The following is a 24,617-nucleotide window of genomic DNA, read 5'->3' on the forward strand; positions in this document are numbered from 1 at the left end:
AACAGGCAATCTTATTATTATAAAAATGGAGACACCAAAGGGTAAAGAGGTATCTTTCAAAGGGTAATGGCCACTGAGGAGGGCACTTGTTGGGAGGAGCACTGGGTATTGGATGTAAGTGACGAATCATGGGAATCTACCCCTGAAACCAAGAGCACACAGTATACACTGTATGTTAGCCAACTTCACAAAATTATATTTAAAAAAAAAAATGTGGGACAGAATTTGGCTCCTCTCACTTTTAGTTTAGAGTTTTGGCGACTATATGCTTCCTTCTTTTGAGGGATCAGGAATTAAATTTAGTAAAGCCAGTGGCATTTGTTTTGTTTTTGTTATTATCACTGTTTGTGTTATCAGTGTATATAATGAAAGGCTGTATCTTCATCTCCTTTTTTCCAGTCTCATATTCACATGGACTATCTGTCTGCTTAGGCTAAATTATGTAGTATGTCTTTATCAGTTAATTTAGGCTGAATTATGTTATAGTAACAAATGACTCCAAATCATAAGCTTAAAGCAACAAAGATTTATTGCTCACTCATACTCATGTGCATTTCAGGGTGGGTATAATTGTTCCATGGCAGTAGTAAGGAAGTCGGCTGAGTCATGCAATAGCTCTAATTCTGTGGTGGTGGTTGTTGGAAAGTTATCCAAATAACTCTGCCTATGTATCATTGGCTAGAATTGATGTTGATGGGATTAATAAAATAATTTTTGCATAAATTAAGGTTCAGAGCCTAAGAGAGGGCAGGAAACAATTTTTGACCAGGTACAATTTCCATGCATGTACAATATCTCAGAAAAAAACTAATTTTCTCTCTTCATTGCTTTATTTTATTGGAATAAGATAATTTAAGGGAGGTTTGATTGGAAAAGGTCTGAAAACATGTGGAAAATGGAACTCTTTTTGGCTTTATCACAATATGTATACCAGCATTCTGCTTCTAGGATAAAGTATGCTCCTAGTAAACCAGTCTTTGCACAAATAAGAGCTATTGATTCTCAAAAGGCTACTACTTGAGGGCCTGGAGATGGGAGTTAAGCAAGCATCCTTGGAAGGGGAATTGAAACGTGGAGCATCTACCCAGCAAGAAAGAAATACATTTGTTTTTGTTTTTGTTTTTAGCTGCTCTACACAGAAAGAAACCACAAATCACAGCAGTGGTACTGGGCATAGGGTGGCTATAACTCAGATACAAAACAGACAAACAAACAAAAAACACCTCACCCTCTTTTTGGCAAAGGAACCAGGGAGAGAACCCAGAGACACCAGGGCTTCTTGAAAGGAAACTCCAGAGAAGAGGAACACTGAAAACCTGAATCTTTGACACTAGAAGTGTGCATGCCCGGGGAAGCTGCAAGGAACCAGGAGCTATGGTTTAAGGAGCTGAAGTAACTCTGAGCCACTGCCACTACAGATGTGTAGTCTTTACTTTCAAACAAAGTTAATTTTCTTCTAAAAAAAAGCATCTACAGTATTTAAAGCACCATAACAAAATTAAGAACTTACACAAGATAATTATTTATAATGCCCCAAATCCACTCCAAAGTCACTTCGTTACAAAAAGCCAGAAACAATGACCCACTTTGAAGGAGAAAGAAAATCAACAGTTGTCAACCCTAGGGTGAGCAGGTTTGGGAATCATCAGACAAGAACTCAGTTCTATAATACAGTTATTATAACCATTCTCAGTGAGATAAAAGAATAAAATACACACTTGCAAGAAATAAAAGGTAGGAATTCTCAGCATAGAAATAGTAAACATAAAAAGAAACAAAATAGAAATATTAGAATCAAACAATACTAGATCTAAAATATGAATTTCTAGGGGAGGATTTAGTAACTGAAATGATAAAAGCATCTATGTGAACCTGAAAACAGATTAATAGTAATCATCCAGTTTGAAGAAGAGAGAAGGATTGTAAAAAAACATAACCTGGGTCTCAGAGAGCTGTGGGTAATTTTAAAAGTTAGTACACATAGTTAATTACTGCCATGGAGAGAAAGGAACAAGGGTACGGCAGAAAGTTTCTGAAAACCTAATGACCTTAAATTCCCCCCAAATGATAAAAGACATTTATGGATTCCAAAAGATCAGCAAATCCCTCAAAAAGACAAATTTGAAAATAATCAATCATACCTAGGCACATCTTCATAGTCAAATTGCTGAAAGCCAAAGATACAGAAAAAATTGGAAAGTATTCACAAAATAAGAACACTATGCATACAAAGATAATAATGTTCCAAATAATGGTGGATATGACATCAGAAACCATTAAGGACAGACAACAGAAGAAAAACATATTTGAAGCCTAGAAAGAAAAGAAAAAACAATGGCTAACCCATAATTCTGTATTGAGCAAAAATGGAAAGAGTTTTTTAAATAACACTTTCAAATAAAATAAAACTATGGAAAATTTAAATAAAATTATTTAGGCCCAGAGAGAATTCGTATCAGAGGGAAACTCAAATCTTTGGGAATGAATAAAGTTTAAATGAATAAAGATTAAAAATAGTAAATATATAAATATAAAAATAATTTTCTCATAGAAATTTACAAGTTGATTTTAAAATGTATGTAGAAATGCAAATAACCTAGAATAGTGAAAGTAATGTTAAACAAAAGAACACCTGGAAGACTTTCACTATGAGACTTTGGAAATTACAGTAACACTGTAATAATCAAAACAATGTAGTATTGGCTTGAGGACAAATATATAGATCAATAGAACAGAACAGAGTATCCAGAAATAGATCCAAACATATATGATGAATTGATTTTTAACAAAGATGGTAAACCAATTCAATAGGGGAAAACGTATTTTTCAAAACATGGCACTAAACAACTTGATATTAGTTTGAAAAAAATAAAATACAAATAATTTCAACCTTTCTTGAAAGTTAACCCAATGGGTTGCAGACCTAAGTATAAATGCAAAAAAACATAAAACGCCTATATTAAACAAAACAAACCACAATCTTGGAGATTGAAAGGCAGGCAAGCACATCTTAAATAGAACATGTATGCATAATTATAGAGGATACATATATATATATATATATATAAATATGAAACGGAAGACTACATATAGGATATATACATCAAAGAACTTTTATCTAGACAATACAAACAACTCTTACAACTCAATAGAAGAAAATCCATTTTTTTTTTTTTTACTGTTCAAAAGATCTGAATGGGCAATTTACAAAAGAAGACATATAACTAGTCAAGAAATACACAGAAAAATACTCAACATCATTAGTCATCAGAAAAAACGTAAATTAAAACACGAGTATACAGGGGCGCCTGGGGGGCTCAGTCGGTTAAGCGTCCGACTTTCGCTTAGGTCATGATCTCGCGGTTCGTGGGTTCAAGCCCCGCATAGGGCTCTGTGCTGACTGCCAGCTCAGAGCCTGGAGCCTGTTTCAGAGTCTGTGACTTCCTCTCTCTCTGACCCTCCCCTGCTCACACTGTCTCTCTCTCTCTCTCTCTCTCTCTCTCTCCTGGAAATAAATAAAACAGTAAAAAGAATTAAAAAGAAAAAAACCACGAGTATACATACCACCTGTTAGAAGGTGGAGGAGGGACAGTAAAGTATCCTTCAGACCAAGAAGACACTTTGAGACTGAAAAACAAAGCAAGGCATTCTATCATTTACACAGTTTCATTCAGGATAACTTATTGACAGTGGGATCAGGCAGACAACCATCGCAGTGCTATGCAGCCTTCTTTGACCCCATCCAGATCTTACGTAACAGCTTCTATAGAGCAAGGAAGCATTGCGGTGAGGTCACAGCGCACCAGAAGATCAGAGGATCTCTACGAGCTACCTAAAGGGGTGCCATCTGTGTACCAGTCATCTGTACTAGTTATCAAACTGGCACCTTCAGTACAAACTTCCCTGCATCGTGGGTCCGTGCAAACATTAACCTCCACATGGCCTGGAACATGCAGCCCAGAGGGAGGTGACTGTGTCAACATGAACAAGATGGAGTCAGTGCTGCCGGCACTCTTACACCACCCATAAAAATAGCTAAAATTAAAAAGACTGAAAATACCAACTGGTGGCCAGGATGTGAAGCAACTGACAGTCTCATAAATTTATGATGGAAATATAAAATGATGTAACTGACCAAAATAGTTTGTCAGCTTCTTATAAAGCTAATAATATGCTGGCCCTGTGACTCAAGCATTTCACTCCCAGATTATTTACATAAGGCAATAAAACCCAATGTCCATGCAAAGATTTACACATAAGCTCTCATAACATCTTCATTTGCAACACCCCAAAATTTAAATAGCCCAAATATTTACCATTATGAGAATTAATAATATAAAAAGAAAGTGTCATCCACTCAATGGAATACTATTCAACATTAGGAAGGAATAAACTACTGATACATACAACAGTACAGATGAATCTCAGAATAATTTTGCTGAGAGAAATATTCTAGCCCAAAGATGACAATATCATGATTCCCTTTATAAAAATGCAAACTAATCCATGGGGACAAAAATCAGGTAAGTAGCTGTAGCAGAGGGTTGGAGGAAGGACTGATGGAAAAGATACAGGAAGGATCTTTTAGGGATGATGAAAATGTTATGTATCTTGATGATGATGGTAATTTTATGAGTAAATACAGCTGTCAATATCCACTGATTATCGATTTTAAATGAATGTTATTTCTTATATGGACATTTTTTCCTCAAGAAAGTTGATATGAAAAGAAATACTTATAAGTGCCACCATTTTTTTGCTTTGTTTTGCTACCACAAAGTCTACAAGGAATCATTTCTATTCCTGGTCATGATAGACTAGATGAGTAAATATCAACCATGCTTCAAAGAATAGCTAGAAAACATGAAATAATGTGTAAAAGCTATATTTTTAAGTATTTATAATGTTATACTTGAAGGTATAACTGTTATCTCCTAAGTCATTAGACTTGCAAGGCCAATATGTCAGAAAGGAGAGAAGCCCAAAAAGTTTGGGCACAGCATTCAGCACACTGGCTTTTTTTCTTACGGAATTTGTTCAGCCTGCATGCTCCTCTTGAACGCTGAACAGTCCAATGGCATTCACCAGGATACATACATACATTCATACTACATACATGAGTAAATAAATAAACCACCTGGTAGGTCTTTAGTAACCACTCCTGGTTTGCTTATTTAGCAAGACAATTAACATGTATAGAGAAGCAAGAATGACAGTATCAAGAAAGATATAGTAATTCTCCTTGGAGGGAAAGCTATATATAATAGATGATATTGATGTTAAGCTTTGAAGAGGAGTTGTATTTTTCTCACTGGAGTTGTAGAGATGGTATTTCTCTCTCTTTTATTAAGTTTATTTATTTATTTATTCTGAGAGATAGAGAGACAAAGAGCACAAGTTGGGGAGGGGCACAGAGAGAGGTGGGGAGAGAGGATCCCAAGCAGGCTCCATGTTGTAAGTGCAGACTGCAACGTAGAACTCAATTTCATGTTTCATGAGATCATGACCTGAGCCAAAATCAAGAGTCAGACACTTATCCAACTGAGGCACCCAGGCGCCCCTAGAGATGGTATCTCTAAGCCGAAGACATAACAAATAAGTCCTTCATAAAGTTTCTCAGAGAGCTTCCTTCTCTCAGCACACGGAAGGAAGAAAGACAACAAGGAGGTTCAGGAGAGTACGGAGGAGGTCTCAGCCTTTTCTCTGAAGAGACCATGAATCTCTACTTGCTCATTTTCTTTGCCATAGTCAATCTACACTCTTCCAGAAGTAGAGCTTCCAGAAGACTTAGACTTCCTCTAAGTCCTAGAGACTGCCATTTTCAGTATGTAATAGCTTTTCAGTATGTAATTTTAAATACCAAGAGAATAAGCACCTTTCTTTTAGAGACTCTGTATACTTAATATCTATTGTGTACTGCTTTCATACATTTCGAATTGTTTCTGACTTAAGTTGTCTTTATCCACTTGTTTATGACAAAGACTAAAAAAAGTTGTTTTTAGAAATAGCATTGTTTTGACAGAAGGATAAAGTTTTGTTATCATGCCATTTGTTCTCGCTGATAAGAACTCAGTACCTCACCTGCTGAGGGGTCCCACTGGGGGCCTGTCAATAAAAACATATGAAGAAGCCACCAATTAGAGTGTAAAAGACATTTAGAGTATAAATATCAAGAGCGTGTGAATACTATCCAAGAGTCAATCTGGGCAAGCCTCCACTTTGCTGATCTAAACAGCTCTCTGAAAACCTTGAGACAATGCCTGCCACAGTAAAGGCAACCTTTACCTACAGCAGCAAAAACCATGCAGTGGCCCTGCGAAGATCAGCTTGTCCCTCAACATAGGCATTTATACCCTAGCAATGTGCTGTAGCCACAAGGGACTTTTACCTTTGCACTGGCTGCTAGACCTCAGCTCTTGGTTGACTAAGTTGTCTCTTGTACCAAGTCCTATAATAAGAATACACCTCAACAAAATTTGGACTTTATTCCTTTCATCTCCCCTTGCCTGGAACAGTACTGTACATAATCTATCATTGATTGGAGTATGTTTTTCCTCATTGGCTTATTAAGAGGCATTATCATGTATGCTATTGGCCTGTGAAATTCCCATAGTGAACCAGTGTTAAATAAACTATTGGTAAAGACAATCTCAGTCTCTGAGCATCAACTTGCCTCCCCAAAACAAACAAACAAAAACACCACTCTTCAGAATGACCTAATTTTCAGGTGAATATTGATCAGGAAAGAAAGTCATTAGCTGGCTTTTTCCAATCTCAAGGATGACCTTACAGGTAAAAAAAAAAAAAAAAAAAAATGAAGCTTTGTTCTTCTGTTTAATGTATGATCTTGACCAGCTATTTCATTTCTCTGAGCTTCCGATTCTGACAAAGTCATCAGATTAGAATATCATGCCATGAATGGAATGCCTAAAATGGCACAAGATTACAATGCTAGTCAACCTATTTGTTCCATACCATGATGACTGCAATAAAAAAAAAAAAGCCTACATTCTGCCTACTATGTGAAAAGCTCCATCCTAAACATGCTATTATTGAGGAGTTGCCCAGAAACACTGCCTACAGCATGACAGTTCCTGTGAATCTTAAAAGACTGCTGAAGGTTTTCTGTATTAAACATTAGGAACGTGTCCAAAGGGAACAGCTTGTCAATACTTCTCTTCTCAAACTGCATCATTCACTTAGCTCTTTCCTTCTCTGGACATAAAAGCAGCTGCGGCAAAAGGGCCACATGTGTGTCCGGTGATGAGTTTTACAGAACCATTTTTTTTTTAATTTTTAAAACATCTACCTTGGAAGGCATGCGATTAAAAAAAATTACAACCAATAACAATCATCTTCAGTAAAAAAAAACATTCTCCTGGTGCTTCTGGTATCGTACACCTCTTACAAAATGAATTCCAAGTTCCTTTGCATTCACTTGTTATCCATAGATTTTCTGCTGTGAATATCCCCCTGCAACAGGAAGTTTTCCTGAATCCCTTGAATCCCTTGGCAAAGATCAATTCTGTGGTATCAATCCTGAGCTATAGGTTATAGTTTATTCTAACTTCAAGATTCCAGAAGTTTGAGGCATTTCATTAAAAATAATTTCTAAGTGATAGTCTCAAGTGCAGGTAAACACTCACATCTATGCAAACATATCCATCAACCACAGATATATCATGTAGGGTAAGGTAACAGACCGTGATTGTCATCTCTTTGGTGTGTCTGTGAGTGTTTTCAATTCTTTATGTTTTAACTCAATAAATAATTTTCCTCTTAGTTACCTCCCATAAGACATCAACTGCAAATCCTCGATTAAAAGTTGTGGGTGGAAAATGAAAAGAGGTAATTTCTTTCCTTAACTCCTCTGGGGGTAAAAATTGATCCAATAAGGAACAAGGGCCTATCAGTCTGATTGGAGCTTCCTTAGGGGAGATTTTTGTCTGATAAAAAAAAGCTGGGCCCATTCATCCTGCCTTGAATGCAAGTATGTAAGCTCCTGTTTCCTGAAACTGATGTGGCCATTAGGCAATAAACTTAAAAAAAAAGAAAAAGAAAGTCAACATCTTTAGCATGGCAAAACAGAAAATCAGCAAAGGTTGAGAAAGTTATCTTCGAAGGTAATCCAATCTGAAACCAACTACTTGAAGCTATTTTGTTATTGAAGTTAACAATATATGAATAACAAAGTTGTGACAGCTTATTAGCTTAAACTATAATATCTCAGGTAGTCTGACACCTGTAGTCTAAATGCATCCTAGACATACCCTAGACAAAGCATTATTAACCCATTATATGATCTGATGTCTGAAGGGCATTTAGACCTATGTCTGGCATACATTAAGGGCTATATGATTTTTTGCTTCATTGTTTTTAGTTTTTTCTTTATTTTTTTTCTTACTGTTTATTTACTTACTTTTGAAAGAGAGCTTGAGTAGAGGAGGGACACAGAGGGAGGGACAGACACAGAATCTGAAACAGGCTCCAGGCTCTGAGCTGTCAGCACAGAGCCTGATGTGCAACTCGAACTCACAAACCGTGAGATCATGACCTGAGCTAAAGTCGGACGCTTAACTGACCGAGCCACCCAGGCGCCCCTCTTTGTTGTGTTTATCACCTGAGATGAAAATACTTATATTCACTCAGCCTCTTCATTTGGGTATCTAAGCATCTTTCATCTGACTTCAGGGACACTGGACTCATTCGTGTTCCTCGAAGACAACAATTCTCCCCTGACTCATGGCCTTTGCACTTGTCTCCTCACCCTGAAGTTCCTCTTCCCCACACCATGGTATGGCTTGCTGCCTCATTTCATTCAGTAATCTGCCAAAATACCAAGTCAACAGATACTGTCCCTCAATGGCCCTATTTAGAATAAGATGGTAGAAGCAGGAAATAGTAGAATTCAGTTAAATTAACACAAAATCTTGAGATTTGATTAGTACTTTTTTCAGTATAGATTTTATTCTTTTCAATAAATTCAGCACCCCCTGAATGTTATGTAATTTAATCAATTTAACCTCTTCCCACTAATGGGCATTTGTGTTATTGTCTGTTTTTTATGCGTATAAAAGAATGGCAGCAAAGACCACACCTGTGTGTGCACATTTGGTGAGAACGTTCATAGGATCAGTTCCTGGCAGTGCAAGTATTTGGTCAAAGGCAAGTGTACTCATTTCATTTGTTTCATTTATTGAGATAAAGGCAAATGTCTTTAATTTTAAAAGTTATGCCAACTTGCTCTTCAAAGAGGGTGCGCCATTGGATGATCCCATGAACAAAGGACAAAACTCACATACCATCACTGTTATCACGGTTTTTAGTCTAACAATCTGACAGGTGAAAAGACTTTCATTGTTATTCTTACTGTATTTCTTTGAGACTGAACATTTTCTTCTCATATTTGCTATTTGATTTTCTTTTCTCTCTTTTTTTTTTTTTTTGTTAGTAATCTAGTGGTCAAATTTTCCAAGTCAAATCCTCACTTTTATTCATCCTAGCTATGTGACCTTGGGTCATTTACTTAAATTTGTTGTGCCTCCATTTCCTCTGTTAAAGTGGGAATGAGAGCACACACTGGGCTGAAGAGCTATTGTAAGAACTTCACTGATTAATAAATACAAGGTGCATAGGACAGCCGCAGGCACCTGTACAGGAAGTACTCTGTAAACAGTAGCTCATATTATCCATGTCTGCTGCCCACTTTCCTGCTGCACTTTTTCTTATAGATTCATATATTCAGGAAAGTAGTCTGTTGGCTGTCATTTATGCTGCTTCCTTGTCTTTCATTATTTGACTTTAAAGAAAAACAGCATTAATTTCCTACAGAAATATTAAATGGTGTTTGCTATGATTACAAACATTTGAATTCCAAGATAATGAAAACAAATCATGCCTTTTTTCTTCTTTAGGAATCAGAGCCCCTTGGGGCACCTAGGTGGCTCAGTTGCTTAACCATCTAACTGAGTTTCCAGTCAGGTCATTATCTCAGGTTTAGGTGAGTTCAAGCCCGGCATAGGGCTCTGTGCTTAGAGTGTGGAACCTGCTTGGGACTCTCTCTCTCTCTGACCTTCCCCTCCCTCTCCTCTTTCAAAATAAATAAATAAACTTAAAAAATTAAAAGGAATCAGAGCCCTGTGTTTTTAGGGGAGGGACGATGAGTAATGGTTCTGAAAGTGCAGCAGGGAGCCAAAAGAATGTCTCTTCCACCTCTCTGGAAATGGCAGCCAGTTCCTCCTGTGGGGACTGTAGGACCTCAGTCTCTGCTCAGGTTTAGTGAAGCCAAGCAGGGCTGAGGACCTGAGCCTGCTTGTCGCTTCACAGCACAGGTCCAGAGGGTGTGGCAGGATCCCGAGCGGCCTGCGGGAGCGCCACTGCGGGGTTGTTTGGTGTGGCGCCCTATGCCCAACACCGCAGAGATGAAGCAGCCACTGGGGACAGGAGCACAACTGAGAAAGGCGGCGAGGATTAATTTATTTTAGGATTCTGCTCAGAATGTCCTAAGGGGATCTCTGGGAGGTCAGCAGAGGCAGGAGCCGGGGTGGGAGACTGAGTTGAGATGGCCTACTGTGCTGGGCACTAGCGCAGGCAGGGATGGGATCCTTGGCTTGTCGGTGTTGACAGGAAGCTTGTCAGAAAGCCCTCGAGAGGCTACTTACATGCACAGCCTGGCATGGCGTGGGCTCCCAGTGCTGGCCTGGGTAGGCCGATGTGCCCGCGCCTAGCAGGTAAAAGCAGCTGCTGGAAGATCTGACATCAGCGAGTTGGGCTCTTCACACCCATCGCTAGGTCCCGCCCGGTCCAGCCTGTCTACCCACTGAAGCTCACGGGTCTTCAGCTTGTGCTCTGCTGCCTTTCAGGGGACACAGCGCCCAGGTGTGCCTGAGCTCCATGTCCCCACTGCCTGCAGCAGCAGCAGCAGCAGCAGCAGCAGACCCTACGGCCTCCAGATTTGGTCGGTATTACTGAGAAAAATCAGGGGCGCCTGGGTGGCTCAGTCGGTTAAGCAGCTGACTTCAGCTCAGGTCATGATCTCACAGTCCTGCTCTGTGCTGACAGCTCAGAGCCTCAAGCCTACTTTGGATTCTATGTCTCCCTGTCTCTCTGCCCCTCCCGAGCTTGTGCTCGCTCTCACTCGCTCTCTCTCTCTCAAAAATAAAGAAACATTAAAAAAGAATTTTTTTAAAATCACTGAAGAGTTCTGCATCTCACTTTTCTCATCAGTCAAGTGGGGAAAAATAATGCATGATCACAGGGTGTGGCAAACTTCTGAGGACAGGTCTGCATGAAGATGGCTCATTAACTGCCTAACAGTAAAGATGTAAGATTACATTTTATGAGTGATTGTAAATAATTGAGAGCAATATTTGACAGTGTGTCATGGCAAAACCACATATACACACTTATGTTGGTATGAGCTTTCGATTTTGTAATTTTGCAAATGAGTATACAATGATCCTCAGAATCATGCTATGGTAATATAAAAGATATAAATATGTATCTTTAGGTATAAATTATGTGTGTTTGAAAAAAACTGAGGCCGTCAAGAGCAAAGTAACTTGCATTCACAGCCTGCAAGTATTAGATGTTACACTTATTCCAACATTTTTACAACATAACACCGTACGACAGATTTAAATGCCAAAAGGGAAGATATAAATCTAAGTAGTCTATCTAGTTAAGATCCATGCTGATGAATTATACAATAATTTCTAATGTGTTGATACAAATACTGAACCTTTCTTGCTTACACAAAGAAAGAGATCTTTTTTTCATTGTTACAGTTATAAAAGCAAAGAAATTGCAAAAGAGTTTTGAAACATTTAATAATAAATACGCTCAGTTTCTGAGTTCCTCGCCACAAATGAGAGGCTTTAAAAGACCACATTATTAACTTCCTCCATTGCCAATTACCCAGCTGCATGACAAGACAACCTCACAAATTTGTTAATTGGATGAAGCAAACTTGCTGTTTTTCTTTCCTCCTCACTAGCAACACAAATCATATCAAGCTTTCCAAAGGAAAAAACCCCTCGACAAGATTTGTGCCTGACAAGCAGTCAAAGCAGTACAGGGCCAAGGTTCCAAGGTGTAAATATAAATGAATATTGCCACTCTAAACACAATATGCTATCAGAAGATTTCTCCAGGTCATAAATCCTTAAGGTATATGCCTCAGAGATTTTTTTTTAATACATTAGTATTCTAGAAATGAGAAACAGTGCAGGGTTGATCAAACCTTATTAACAATTGTCCAAGAAACTAACACTTTAAGTACAATGGTTCTAGAATACCTTTTCCAAGATCATGAATTCAAAGTTTAGCACATTATCATCAAAGAAATCAGCACATCATGCAGAGTTTTCAGCTCAAAACTGTACGTCTTTGTTCACTGTCTAAATATGTATTGATTCCTCCTATGTGCTAGGTTCTGTATCTGATACTAAGGAAAACACAAAGTATTGTTTTCTTCTTTGTAGTGGTGATGGTGTAGTTGGAGTGGTAAGATACTTACATAAATGACCATGGCATAAAGACAAAGTTAATAATGTCTGTCAATGCAGAAGAAAGTATCAAGTTTGGGGAATTTGGAAGAATGATAACTTGTGTCATAGAATCCAGGTTTTAATCTGGAAGATAAAGATTATCTAGTTTATTATCCTCATATTTGATAAGAGGAGATTAGAACTCTGTATGGAAAAGTAATTTATCCTAGCTCATAAAACTAATTAGTAACAGACCCAGGAGGAAAGTAAGTTCTCTAAATTCCCTGTCTTTTGATACTTAAAGGAATTGATGTTCACAATGGTTAAGAATAACAGTCCTGGCAAGGGAAACAAATGCAAAATTAAACTACTGAGACTAAACCAAAATAAAAAGCTTTTGCACAGCAAAGAAAACCATCAACAAAATGACAAGGTAACCTACTGAATGGGAGAAGATATTTGTAAATGATATATCTTGATAAGGGGTTAATATCCAAAATATATAAAGAACTTCTACAACTCAACAAACACACAAAAACAAATAATCCAATTAAAAAGGTGGGGAGAGGTCCTGAATAGACACTTCTCCAAAGACAACATACAAGTGGCCAACGGACACATGAACAGATGCTCAGTGTCACTAATCATCACAGAAATGCAAATCAAAACCACAATGAGATATCATCTTATACCTGTCAGAATAGCTAAAAATCAAAATGACAAGAAACAACAAATGTCGACAACGATGTAGAGAAAATGAAGCTCTGTGCACTATTGGTGGGAATGCAAATTGATACAACTACTAAAGAAAACAGTATGGTAGTTCCTCAAAAAAATTAAAGATAGAATTATAATATGATCCAGTAATTCCACTACTGAGTATCTACCCAAAGGAAATGAAAACAGTAATTCAAAAAGATATATGAACCCCTATGTTTACTGCAGCATTATTTACAAAAGCCAAGATATGAAAGTGACCCAAGTTTTCAGCCACAATGAACGGATAAAGAACATGTGGTGTGTGTGTAAGATACACACACACACACGTATGTGTATTTTTATATTCACATATATTATATATTATATATATTTATATATTATACATATATTTATATGTATATATATATCAGAAGTATTATTCAACCAGAAAAAAGAATGAGACCTTGCCATTTGCAACAACATGAATAAATCTACAGGTTATAATGATAAATGAAATAAGTCAGACAGATAAATACCATGTAATTTCATATGTGGAATTTAAGAACCGAAACAAATAAGCAAAGAAAAAAATGAGACAAACAAACAAAAACTCTTAACGGAGAACAAACAAGTGGTTGCCAGAGGGAAGGTGGCTAGGGAGATTAATGAAATAAAGAGGATTAAGACTATACTTATCATAATGAAAATTGAGTAATGTATGGAATTGTTGAATCATTATTTTGTATGCTTGAAACTAATATAACATGTTAATTATACTTTAATTATGTGTGTGTGTGTGTGTGTGTGTGTGTGTGTGTGTGTATAAAGCAGACATGGAGCTCAGGAGAATTGAACACCTGTATGTATTTAATGTCAGGCAGCTAGCTAGTTGCCACATTCACCATTTAGAATTTCTGCCAGCCTCTCATGCTGCTTCCAACTCTGATCCAGGGGGAGCTCTTTTTTTTTTTTAATGTTTTTATTTATTTCTGAGAGAGAGAGAGAGAGAGAGAGAGAGAGAGAGAAAGGCAGCATGAGCAGGGGAGGGTAGAGATAGAGGGAGACACAGAATCAGAAGCAGGCTTCAGGCTCTGAGCTAGTTGTCAACACAGAGCCTGATGCGGGGCTCGAACCCACGAACTGTGTGATCATTACCTGAGCCGAAGTCGGACGCTCAGCCGACTGAGCCACCCAGGCGCCAGGGGGAGCTCTTTAGTGAAACACACCAGAGCATTAGAAAAAGAAACAAGAACCAATTTCAGCTTTCAATAATCCGTAAAACATCTAACTCTTAAATTGTATCAAGGCTAAGGATTCTGCCTCTTCTCAACCTTAAATACCAGTGCCTTGAACTACTGCCATTGTGAGACATAAATCCCAGTATCCTGATTGGTCTTCTCTTTAAGACCTGGGTTCACACTGTCTATGGGTATCCAATTTGTACCTTGGGCACAAAATATTTAAAGCTGATTTCATTACTTCCCTTGCCTTGACATGCTTCTCCTGTTTTATTCACTCTCTCAGTGTAATCGAAATGCAAAATTCTAAAACAACTTGTAAATTGAGTTTCTTTATTAATAATTCATCTCCTATCCTGTGAAAGATTCCTGGCTCTTTTTTCCTCTAAGCTCTACCACTTCCTAGATTTGATAAGTTCCTTAAAGTCCCTGGGGGTTAGCATCTTCAATTATAAAATAGGGATGCTGATTTCACTTATTCTAATAAGATTGTTATGGTGGGATCATGGAGGCTATTTAATGACTTTTTCTGCTTACTTATCTTCACCTTACTTCTTAACTTTTCTACAATGGGCATGTACTTACTTAAATTATAACCAAAAAACTCACAAAATTAATGCAAAAAACATATCATGAGCACTTTTTCATGTCACTTTTGTGATTATTCTTACGCAAAATAATGTAAGCCACTGTTCTAAACTTAAACAATAATCACTGATTATATAATAAAAGGCCCCTCCTTCCACGGAAGAAATAATACATTCATCAGAATTCATTTCCCCTTTTCCCTGGACACGCAACCAAATTACTACATTTTTAGCCTAACAGGTATAGTCCCATGAGTGCCCCAGCCATTCAGGGAAAGGGTAAGATGTTCCCTCCAGGCCTTCCCAGAGAAACCTCCCACATGCAACTCTTCACAATCTTTGCCCTTCTTCCAACTGAATTTTATTATCAAGGAAAGGTTTGGAAGTGGATCACGATGAGTAATGGTATGAAGAGAGATGCCCATCTTCATCATTACAATTAGTGCAGAACCTCCAGACATGAATACATGTGCAATAAATAGACCTCTGTTGCATTTGAGCTGTGACACAATTTGGAGTCTATATACTAAAAAGAGTAAGCCAATTTTAACTACCTTTGGCTTTCCAAATGAACTGCTTACAGTAATTAGAATAGACTAAGTTTATTCCGTGGTAAACAAACCCCCAAATCCACAATGGCTTAACAAAGTAAAACTTTCTTTCTGAAAACTCCTTGCTAGTACTGATGACCCATGGTCAGCTGTCTTACATGTGAGACAGCCATCCAGATTGTTCTTATCTCGTGGCTCCACCTTTGCAGCACAAGACCTCCGTGAATAAAGAGAGAGACTGAGGAGTTTGCTTTTCATTTTTGTCAGCTGAAAACTCACTGCCAGGTGCCAGGCACATTTTATTTGCCTGAACTAGTTCATGGCTTTAGGTAACTGCAAGAAGTTTGGAAAAGATAATCTTCCATATGGTCAAGAAGGAAGAGAGAACTGAATGTAAGTGAATACCACTATTGTCAACCACACAGCTCTTACCTCTTATGTACCTTACCAAACAAATTGGTAACATGCCAGCATATTCATAGAATGTTAGAACAATGAGGGTCTACTCTAAACAATGTTCTAAACTCCTCCTTTTTTTATATAACATAACTTGTAGATGAAGAAACATTTCTGTTTAACTGTACATTTATTTAATACGTTCCATATTGGTGGACAATTAACATGTTTCCACATATTTTCTTTTGCAAACAATATTGCAGCGAACATTCTTTGAGTACATAAAAAATATCTAGGGGATAAATTCCTAGAAATGAAATAGTTAGGCTATTTTTGCATTTTTAATTTTGAAATATATTTTTATAACATATGGATATATATAAAACCTCATTCCAGTGAGTTTGCATCTCTGTACATTCTTACAGTTTACAAGAACAGCTGTTTCCTGGGGCGCCTGGGTGGCTCAGTCGGTTAAGTGTCCGACTTCGGTTCAGGTCATGATCTCACAGTTCTTGGGTTCAAGCCCCACGTCAGGCTCTGTGGTGACAGCTCAGAGAGTGGAGCCTGTTTCAGATTCTGTGTCTCCCTCTCTCTCTGACCCTCCCCTGCTCATGCTGTCTCTCTCTCTCTATCTCAAAAATAAACATTAAAAAAAAAAAGAACAGCTGTTTTCCTCAAAATCTCTCATTGTGGCCAACCACCCCTAACTGTGCCAGTTCAAGATCTTACTTCAATTTTGATAGAGCTTGGAATAAAGAAGTTCTCACTTCCTTTAGGGCTTGCTTAACTGAAAGGAAATAATGCTGGGGCTGCTAGGACCGTATCTTATTTAAAATAAGATGAATGAAGCTTTTTATAGAATGAAATCAAACACAGATGAGGGTGGGGAGGGGGAGAGAGAGAAAAGAGGCATCGGGGAGAGGGAGCATATTCAGAATGCTGAGTGCTTAATCCGGTCCTAGGTGTTTCATTTTTCAGTAGCTTTTTCTTTTAACTTCCAAACTACCCTACTCTTCCCAGGGAGTTGTTTGTTGTTAGTGTGAGCTGAGTTCCTGCCATGTGCAACTGAAAGGATCCTATACACACAGGAAAATAGGACTCTTAACATCCTTCTCTGATACTTTGTATTCTGATAACCAGAATGTCATTCAGCATACAGAGTACAAATCTCACTAAATTTTATAAAGAAAGCAGGATTAGATCCACAAGTGCCTCCCAAAAAATCGACGTAAGAGTTCTGCAGAGCAAGGTATGATTTTAATATCATTTATTTGATTGCCATGTGTTATTAAAATTGGTAATTCTTTTGGGATATAAATGATCACTTAAAATTTGATAAGCCAAAACCTAACAGTCTCTATAACAGCTGGGTACATGTTTCAGAAGTTTGTTACTTAGTACTTTTTAATGTGGAAACAGGAGTCAGCAGACTATCTTCTGACGTAAGCATTAGACTGAGAAGGAGACCTTGCATCTGGACATTTAACCAACCTTTAAGGCTTTACTAATACAGGGTAACTAGTTGAATAACATCAAGCAAATTGGTTCACTTCAGTTTCCTCATCTATAAAGTACCTCATTTACATTATGTCTAGAATCCCTCTGGCTTCCCAAATTGTAATTAATATTACTTTGGTAGTAAAGTTAGATTTAAAGTACTAAGTCTATTGTTAATCCAATCCTATGTATGTTATGAGACTAACACATGCCTTTGATTCCCCAATTCAGATAAAAATAGAGATTTTAGAAATTTTCTATTTTATCTACTTCAGTTAAGTCAGTGTTGTATTTCTTAATAGGTCAATTAAAGCACTACATTATTTGACTCTTTTTTTAATGTTTATTTATTTTGAGAGAGAGAGAGAGCACGAGCAGGGAGGGGCAGAGAGCAAGACGGAAAGAGAAAATCGCAAGCAGTCTCTGCACTGTCAGCAGAGGGCCTGATGCAGGTCTCAATCTCACAAACTGTGAGATCATGACCTGAGGCGAAGTTAAGAGCCAGATGCTTAACTGATTTAGCCACCTAGCCGTCCTCACAGCTTAAAATCATAAGTAAAATAGCTATATTTTTGGTGGATTGACTATTCTGTGATCGGATCACATCTATGCAAAAAATCCCACAATTCTATTAAAAATTTGCAATTATATTTTTAGATTTCTTACAAAAGCTCTAGTTTTAAATCTCTTATTTAAATAATCTCACCATTTGCTAAATTTCATTTGAATACATAAGGTAATTATTTTAGAAAGTAATTAAGTTAAGTTTCAACTGGGAATACAATTGCTTTCCCTTGGTACAGAGTTTTTAAGTTAGCATACCAAAATTGTGAAGTTCTTTTTTTTTTCCATCTATCTAAGTACCCATGAAATTAACTGATGCCATGACAGAGACTATATTTTCCAAATACAGTGAGAATAACAGTTCCAATTATCTAGTTACTAGCCACATTAATGCATTTCTACTAAAAAAATTGAGTATTTATGGTGTGCAATACCATGTGTCAGATATTACAGAAGATAAAATGATGGAACAGAGGCAAGGTTGTTCTCAGGTTAAGGCATTGCCTAGCATAATGGATAAAATACATCTGAAAAGATTAATTCAGTCACTGCATATTTATTAAGCATTTGTTATCTCTAATCACCATTTTCTTTTTTCTTTTTGTCTTTTATTATTTTTTAATGTTTTAGTTTATTATTCAAGAAAGGGAGAGACAGCATGTGAATGGGAGAAGGGCAGAGAGAGAGGGAGACACAGAATCTGAAGCAGGCTCTAGGCTCCAAGCTGTCAACACAGAGCCCAAGGGAGGGCTCAAACTCATGAACTGTGAGATCATGACCTGAGTGGAAGTCAGATACTTAACTGACTGAGTCACCAAGGTGCCCCTCCAGTCACCATCTTAAAGTGTTGTGAATATAGTAGTGAATGTTGTAGGCAAGGTGTCAGCAGATAGGGAGCACATATTTTAATGAAGAAGACATACAGTAACTAACTTTAAAAGATAGTGCTAGAAAGAAAGAAGAAGGAAGGAAGGAAGGAAGGAAGGAAAGGAAAGGAAAGGAAAGGAAAGGAGAAAGAAAGAAAGAAAGAAAGAAAGAAAGAAAGAAAGAAAGAAAGAAAGAAAGAAAAAACCTGCTGATAAGAATAGCCACTGACCAGGAGGTTACTCTACTTAGAATGGTGAGAGAAGATTTCTTTGCAGTGGTGGAATGTAAGAACTTTCATGACAAGAAAGAGACAACCAGAAAGATCTGGGTAGCATATTCCAGGAAGAGTAAAAGATTGTGCAAGTCCCTATGTATTATGAACAGCAGGGTGTGCCAAGGTGCCCTAGGACATGGGGCTATGAAATTTAGAGGTGGACAACCATATGTGGATGTGGAGAGAGGGTGTTCCTGAAAAAAATTCAAGTGAGCCTCAAGTTTCAGTAGGTTTTCATCAAATGGACATGTATATCAAGGTCAAGGAATGTAGCCCAGGTCCTACGGATCTGCTGTATAACACAGAGCCTATAGTTAACAATACAGTGTTATGCGCTTTAAAAAATAGGAGGGCATATCTCATGATCTCACCCTAAGAGGTCTTAGCACAAACACACATGTGCGTGCGCACATGCAAATACACAAGAACACACATGGCAATAAAATACGTAAGAAAATCTTGTGGAGGTGATGGATATGTTTATTAGCTTGATTGTGGTAGTGGCATCATAGGTTTATGCGTATGTCGAAACTCATCAAAATGATATACTAAATATGTAATTTTTTTGTTTATTAAGTATACCTCAATAAAGCTGAAAAATAGCATAAACATTTCTAATACACAATCATAATCTTACACTACTTCATGTAGTTAGGTTTCACGCTAACCAACGCAAAATGGAAGAGTAACATCAGGAGGTCTTAGTGGACTTCTTCCCAAAGTATCATAAAAGAACACATGGTCACTTCTTTTCAGAGTTTTAGTGCAAACAATTCTCTTTAATATCAAGATAAAGATAATTTCAGAAAAGAAATCTAACTTTCATTCTTAAAACTTGCAATTATATCCTCTTTTTCTTTTGCCCTGTGAAAATGATTTCTTAATATTAATTTAGAAAATCACACTCTCTCTCAGAATGTTCTAGGGAATAATTGGAATTATTTGAAAACCATTCATGAAAACATCTGTATAATCAAGAGCAAAAAGAGACCCTGAAGATCCCCTCATTCAAAACCCTCATTTTACATATAGAGAAGAGGCCCAGAGAGGTAAATCTTGCCCAAGACTACAAAAATAATTGCAGGGGTGCCTGGGTGGCTCAGTCGGTTAAGCAACTGACTTCGGCTCAGGTCATGATCTCATGGTTCATGAGTTCAAGCCCCATAGGAGACTCTGTGCTGACAGCTCAGAGCCTGAAGCCTGCTTTGGATTCTGTGTCTTTCTCTCTCTCTGGCCCTGCCCTGCTCTTTCTCTGTCTCTCAAAAATAAATAAATGAAAAAAAATGCAGAAATAGCCAAGAATTAACCATTTTCCTTATGATTCACAATACAAAGCTTTTGTACCTTTTCTCCATCTTAATGCCTGGAGTGCTAAATCAGACTTTCTCACTTTTGGTCTGTTTGAGAAACAAAGATATATCCTTATTTCCTGAAACTTTGAAATAATCTGTGAGAAGCCAAATACAATTAAAATGAAATGTTAAAATGAAAATTTAAAGCACCCAAATATGTGAATTATTTTCTTATTCTGCAGTCAGAGATGATTCAAGTTCACTTCTTTAAATAATGTCATACTCATTCACTTGCATCTAGATCTGCTGAGAAAAAGGGTCAGAGAAAAAAGTGGAATTTACAAGATTTGGTGCCACATAGATAGTAATCTCGCTGAAAACATCCTATTCTCCTATAGTTCACTAAGCATTTTTGAAATTTAGATTTAATTCTTCCTAAAATGAAAACATAAAAATGTGCAAATGCAACTTCTAAATATTTTGTGAAAAAAAATCTAAAAATCAGTAGGAATTCAAGGACAAGCTACAAGAACATTGTGTCTCTACTTTGACTAGAATAATAATGATTGAAAAAGCATTTTAATTAATTTTTTAAAATAGGAGGATATTTACAGGAAAGCACAACAGATATTCTCAAAGGGATGACTGATCAGTTTCTATTTTAAAAAACCTATGCCTTTTTGGGGCACTTCAGTGGCTCAGTCAGTTGAGTGCCTGACTCTGGATTTTGGCTCAGGTCATGTTCCCAGTCTCCTGAAATTGAGCCCTGCATCGGGTTCTGTGCTGAGGTTGGAGCCTGCTTAAGATTTTCTCACTCTCTCTCGGTCCTTCCCTGCTCACACATGCACACACTCTCTCTCGAAAATAATAAGAAAAAATAAAGAAATCTATACCTCTCTCAAAGCTGTTCACATTGTGAAACTTGTACATGACTGCCTAATTTTCATTTCACTGGATGCAAATAGAAGGCAAAAAAATATATTTTATTTATTCTGCTTATCAATTGCCTCACAAACTGGTTTGTGTGTGAATCATCTCATGCATCACCTAACAACCCTCTGGATAGAATGCCTAAACCCAATACTGGCACACCATCAGGATTCAACTTAATGAGAATGCTATTGCTGAATGATGAAAAGTAAAGCAAGAACAACAAAAACTTGACCAAGTCCTAAGAGTGTGCATAATGTCCTTTGAATGCTGCCTGATCAATTTTTAAGTGTTGCCTTAGATGTCTCCTTTTATTCTACTAATCTGATTTCCCATTGCTTTCTTCCCTACACTGGATTCTTTTCTCTTGTAAGCATCATCATGGCACTTTCAAAACCAGAAGTAATTTCTAGTGAGTTGGGCTGGACTGAGGTTGGTGTTGGTGGTTCAAACTATGATTCAAAATATGAGAACAAAAGACATGATAAGAGATGGTTTAGTGAGGTAGAATAACACCACGTGAGGACAGAATAATAGTTCAATCAGTGACTGAATATGAAAAAGACATTTCAAATCTACAAAGCTGGCAGTTTTGTAAAATTAGAACCCTGGACTCACCCATTAGCTTCTAACATTGTTTTGCTCTTACAATCATGAGCTTTTAGAAGTAGAGTGTTAAAGTAATTTACAGATATCTTAGAACCATGGATTTCTATGTATTCCATAAATGTTCTGAATTGGATAAAAAAAATCTTTATGTGTTTATTTCCACAAAGTGGCTACTTAGAGGCTTCTGCCCCCCTGACAAATAAATTCACAAAATTGCTCCTAATCTTTCAGGAGTTAGGCAATTAAGGTCCACATATGAAAAATGACTGCTCCAATTCATGTGTTCAGCACGGGGGCCTCAGGAGATACTTATATTTTTCCAAGAAAAGGTAGAATATTAAATGTTTCCTCAGTGCCTCCTTTGCCTTACCCTTAACCTCCCTTTTTTTAGCAGTTCATTTACAAATTCTCTCTTGTGATTTACAAATATCTGTTTTGAATTTTTTTAATGTTTTATTTATTTTTTTGAGAGAGAGAGAGACAATGTGAGCAGGGGAGGGAGGGTCAGAGAGAAAGGAAGATATAGAATCTGAAACAGGCTCCAGGCTCTGAGCTAGCTGTCAGCACAGAGCCCAAGGTGGGGCTCGAACACACGAACTGTGAGATCATGACCTGAGCTGAAGTCAGACGCTTAACTGACTGAGCCATCCAGGCACTCCTGTTTTGAATTTTTGACATTAATTATTTTTGCCTCAGAAACACTGACCAATAGAAGATAAAAAGAGATAGAAATTAGGGAAGAAGCTTATATTTTTTTCTAAAGAAAGTAATGCTGGCGAGGTTATAGTCAATGGAACTTTCAAATATAGTACTCCTCACTGAGAGAAGAAACACTAAGTAATTAATATATACGGCTCCCAAAATGAAATAAAATTTTCAAAAATCAAAATATTTATGATGCTTTCTCAATTATTTGTTTTTTAAGAAAGGGGACAGGAGGGTCGCCTGGGTGGCTCAGTTGGTTGAGCATCCGACTTCGGCTCAGGTCATGATCTCGCGGTCCGTGGGTTCAAGCCCTCCGTTGGGCTCTGTGCTGCCAGCTAGCTCGGAGCCTGGAGCCTGTTTCAGATTCTGTGTCTCCCTCTCTCCCTGACCCTACCCTGCTCACGCTCTCTCTCTCTCAGAAATAAATACAACATTTTAAAAAAAAAATAATGAGACAGTATGCTTGGCTTTCCCAGTCAGATGGTGATGTCTCACACACTGTCCTTGCTGAGTTTAATAAATCTGACACTCGANAATAATGAGACAGTATGCTTGGCTCTCCCAGTCAGATGGTGATGTCTCACACACTGTCCTTGCTGAGTTTAATAAATCTGACACTCGACCTGCCGAGCTGATGTAATCCACATCTCACCCCACTTCAATTTGTCTGAATTATTTTTATCACAATTGCCATATATCCTGATGTTTTTATTCATAACTAAGAAAAAAATTTTGGATGCCACCTTCAGCTTCCTTCCAAAACACCAACAAGATGACACATTTTAATTCAACAGCCAACCCCTCTCTCTGTAGCTTAATCATTTCAAGTACATTCTCATATTTATTTTACATATTTCAAGTTTCTACTAGTTTTCTATCCTTTAAAAAAAAAGTCCTATTTTTCTTCCTGTAATCAAATCGCCTGACTTTCATTATGGTGAAAGTTTTTAATCATCCCCTTATAAAACATGGAAGTTCAATGCCAGGAGAGCCAGGATAGCACTTTGATCACACCACACTGACATCTGAGATGATTACCACAAAATGTGGCTCTAAAATCTGAGGTAAAATCTTGGGAAAAAGTCCACTTACAACTATTCTGTTTAAGCCACAAGTTTTTTTCTTAATTTCGTCCTTAAACTTTGAGACAGATATAGGACTTTGACATTCTGTGAGTCTCTGGGCTTTGCTATTGGGAGAAAGAGGTCTTCATAAATCTCTTCCAGAAGAACATGACTGTTTCAACTATCAGAATTGGAAATTGTGTGATGTAATTTCAGGAATACTTGCTCAACCAGTTTTTCCTTGTATGACCTTAAGTAAATCACGTCACCTTTCTCATGCTCATCCATTTTCTTACTTGTAGAAAGGACATTAAATTATCTCTTCTGTTCTTGCATGAGACGGACTGAAGGGATATCATGAAATAAATAGAATGCTACGGTACTGTAAGTGATGACTAAAAAAGGAGAATGTAATAGACACAGTAGTAAGAACAAGTTGAACCTAAATACCCTCCAAAAAAGTGCTAACATGTGGCCAATGGTGTATGTTTCAGCTGAGTATAATGTATATCATTATTATCTTTAAAGTGAGACAGATCTAGGTCTTCTTTGATTGATGTGGCTGCATTGTTGTAAGTGTCTCCACTCCTCGCTTATAAAACTTTGCATCAGGCATACATAATCACTATTTCTAATTCAGAAGTCATCATGTTACAGTAAAATAAATATAAGACCTAGACACATCATAAGACATTTTGAGACAAATTAGTTTTGTTAAGTCTAATATGCAGATATTATTAATCTTATGCCATATTCAACCAGCAAATAAAGCTATATGTAGTGGTTTTCTGTCCTAGCTTTTGTAGCATTGGTTGTATTAGTTATCAGGATAAGATACTGGCCCAGCAAAATTGCT

The 24,617-nt window shown here is 37.3% G+C and overlaps 1 long non-coding RNA gene across 4 annotated transcripts in view; it reads right to left on the reverse strand.

Annotated features, from left to right (window-relative positions):
• LOC144223592 (uncharacterized) overlaps window positions 1-24,617 on the reverse strand; it is a 462,828-nt gene that overhangs the window by 304,023 nt on the left and 134,188 nt on the right. The window lies entirely within an intron of this gene.

Source organism: Crocuta crocuta, unplaced genomic scaffold (assembly GCF_008692635.1).
Source record: "Crocuta crocuta isolate KB4526 unplaced genomic scaffold, BGI_CrCroc_1.0 scaffold70, whole genome shotgun sequence".
Lineage (NCBI taxonomy): Eukaryota > Metazoa > Chordata > Mammalia > Carnivora > Hyaenidae > Crocuta > Crocuta crocuta.